Source organism: Octodon degus, unplaced genomic scaffold (genome assembly GCF_000260255.1).
Source record: "Octodon degus isolate 3935 unplaced genomic scaffold, OctDeg1.0 scaffold00018, whole genome shotgun sequence".
Classification (NCBI taxonomy): Eukaryota; Metazoa; Chordata; class Mammalia; order Rodentia; family Octodontidae; genus Octodon; species Octodon degus.
Window position 1 is genome coordinate 21,855,424 of NW_004524594.1, and position 3,346 is coordinate 21,858,769.

Below are 3,346 nucleotides of genomic sequence, written 5' to 3' on the forward strand. Positions count from 1 at the left end.
GTGGTGCTGGGGGATTGAACCGCGGTCCCTGATGCTTCGCTAAGCTTGTTCTAAGTAGGTGCTTTAGACCACTGAGCCATCTCTCCAGCCCTATTTAAACTTTTTTAAAAAATTTATGTGTGTGTGGCCAGCTCAGCCCACCAGGGGGCGGGGCTGGCTGGCATGTGGTGCTGGGGGATTGAACCCTGGTCCCTGTGCTTTGCGAAGCTTGTTCTAAGTAGGTGCTTTAGACCACTGAGCCATCTCACCAGCCCAGTTTTTCCCCATTTAGAATTATATTAGCCATTGGGTTGTCATTGTTGGCTTTTATCAAATTGAAGTAGAGGCCATCTATTCCAATTTTCTGTAGGACTTTGAACATGAGTGAGTGTTGGACTATGTCACAAGCCTTTTCTGCATCAGTTGAGATGATCATGTGGTTTTTAGATATCACTGTATTGATATAGTGTATTACATTTATAGATTTTTGAATACTGAACCATCCTTGCATCTGTGATGAATCCTACCTGGTCATGGTGTATGATCTTCTCAATGATTTGCTGTATTCTATTTACTAGGATTTTATTGAGGATTTTTGCATCTATGTTCATGAGGAAGATTAGCCTGTAGTTCTCTTTTTTAGTTCTGTCTTTCCCTGGTTTTGCTATCAGTATAATACTTGCCTCCAGGAATGATTTTGGGAGAACTGTTTCCTTTTCAATTTCATTGAATATTTTGAAGAGTATAGGCATTATATCTTCTGTAAATTTCTTGTAGAATTCAGCTGTGAATCCATCAGGACCTGGACTTTTCTTTGTATGTTTTTTATTACATTTTGTATTTGATTGGCTATTATTGGGTTAGTGAGAGTTGTTACATCTTCTTGATTCAGTTTTGGTAGTTTGTACCTTTCTAGGAATCTGTCCATTTCATTTGTGTCTTCTATTTCATGAGCATAAAGATTCTCAAAGTAGCTACTGATAATCTTCTGCATTTCCACTGGGTCTGTGGTAATTACACCCTTTTCATTCCTTATTGCTTGTATTTGAATTTTTCTTTCCTCTTTTTGATGAGGTTAGCTAGGGACTTATCAATTTTATTTAATCTTTCAAAGAACCAGCTTTTTGATCGTTAATTCTTTAACGATGTTTCCTTTGTCTCAATTGCATTAATTTCTGCTCTAATCTTTATGATTTATTCCCATCTTTGGGCTTTGGGTTTGGTTTGCTCTTCCTTTTCTAGATGCTGGAGGTGCAGCATTAGGGTGTTTATTTGTACTCGTTCTATTTTCCTACTGTGTGAGTTCATGGCTATGAATTTCCCTCTGAGAATAGCTTTCATCACATCCCACAAATTCCAATATGCTGTCGTTGAATTTTCATTGAATTGTAGATATTGTTGAATTTCTTGTTTAAGTTCATCTGTGACCCACTGATTGTTGAGTAGAGTGTTGTTTAATTTCAATGTATTTAGGGAGTCTTTCTGGTATCTTTTGTCATTTATTTCCAGTTTCATTGCACTGTGGTCAGATAATATGCATGGGATAATTTCTGTTTTCTTGCATATACTTAAGCATGACCTGCTTGCTAATTTCTAATTTTATTTTACTTTAGTGGTTAAACATATGTCTTTTATAGAAAAATATCTTAAATTCCTTTTGGAAATAGGTAGGAGGAAAATCACAAAGAGATATTGTAGGGGCTGGGAAGATGGCTCAGTAGAATAGGTGCTTGGCTGGCAAGTGCAAGGGCCTGAGTTCAATCCCTGGTTCCGCAAAAAAAAAAGAGAGAGAGATAATGTGACTTGTGATTTTAAAAATCATGTATCAGAAATCATAAATTGGGGCCGGGGAGATGGCTTGGTAGAATAAGCGCTTCCCTGGCAAGTACAAGGGCCTGAGTTCAATCCCTGGTTCCGCCAAAAAAAAAAAAAAGAAGAAAAGAAAGAAATCATAAATTTATCCTTCAAGAATCTTGCTAAACGATGTCATTACTCCTCTTCAATGTGTATAAGCTAAGATCACATAGAGGCCTCCTGCGATGAACAGCTCTAGCTTTGAAACAACGTGGCTTTGTTTTTTGGAGGGAGTGGAAGACAAAACAAGTGAGTTGTAAAAGTGTTTGAAAGCCATAAAGGATTGCTATCGAGAAGTAAAAAAAAAAAAAGGAAATCATAAATTTATCATTTGTGAATTAAAGGCTGGGATTTCTATAGGACCAACAAGACTCTGGTCGTGTGGAAGGCACTGTACAAAAAGAACAGCTCCAGGGTTGGGGAGATGGCTCAGTAGAATAAGCGCTTCCCTGGTAAGCACAAGGGCCTGAGTTCAATACCCAGTTCCAGAAAAAAAAAAAAAAAAAAAAAAAAGAGCAGCTTCTTAGTGGTTAAACTCTGGTAAGCACCAGAATCCCCCAGAGTCCCCTGAGATTCTGATTCCCAAAGTCTGGGATGGGGCCCAAGAGTCTGCCTTCCTTTCTTAGTTTTCTTTTTTTAAAATGTATTTAGTACAGGGTTTACAGGGTCTCCCTACAGACCAGACTCATAGTGATCCTCCTATTTTTCAGCCTCCCAAGCGCCAGGATTATGGGCCTGTCCCATCACACTCAGTCCCAATCGCTATCTCATCTTGCCCCAGGGGCAAGGCCGGCACAGCAGGCAGAGGATCAAACCCCAGGCCCCTGCCTCTGCCTAGGCAGGTGCTTTAATCCGCTGAGTTATCTGGCCAGCCCTTTCTTTGGTCTTTTTGAAACAGGGTCATACTACACAGTTCAAGCAGGCCTTGAACTCAGTAGGTAGCCCAGCCTGGCCTGGAACTTGCAATGATCCTTCTGCCTCAGCCTCCCCAGTGTTGGGACTGCAAACATGCACCACCATGCTGGGCTAAGAATCTGCATTTCTAATCTACTTCTGGGTGATGTGACATTGCTGGTTCACAAGGCATATTCTGACCCCATAGGCGAAGGTGGCCATTCCTTTTACAATCTCATTTACCACTGTATCCTACTGTCTGTATAGTTCTTGCCACAATCTGAAGATATCTTTATCTTTTTAACAGTACTAGGTGGGCTGGTGAGATGGCTCAGTGGTCTAAGGCACCTACTTGGAACAAGCTTGGCAAAGCACAGGGACCACGGTTCGATCCCCCAGCACCACATGCCAGCCAGCCCGCCCCCTGGTGGACTGAGTTGGCCACACACATAAATAAATAAAAATTTAAAAAAAAAAAAACAGTACTAGGTATTGAACCCAAGGCCTTCACACTGAACTAGCCCTTTTTAATTTTTTATTTTGAGACTGGGTCTAAGTTGTTCAAGAAACTTCCCTAACCTCCCAAGTATAAGGATTATTGTTGGGATAAGAAAGGGTT

General features: G+C 40.5%; 1 protein-coding gene across 2 annotated transcripts in view; it reads right to left on the reverse strand.

The window, feature by feature from the left end:
* The window catches only part of Dpp3 (dipeptidyl peptidase 3), a 24,722-nt gene that overhangs the window by 7,319 nt on the left and 14,057 nt on the right, over positions 1-3,346 (reverse strand). The gene's annotated exons all lie outside the window — the stretch shown is intronic.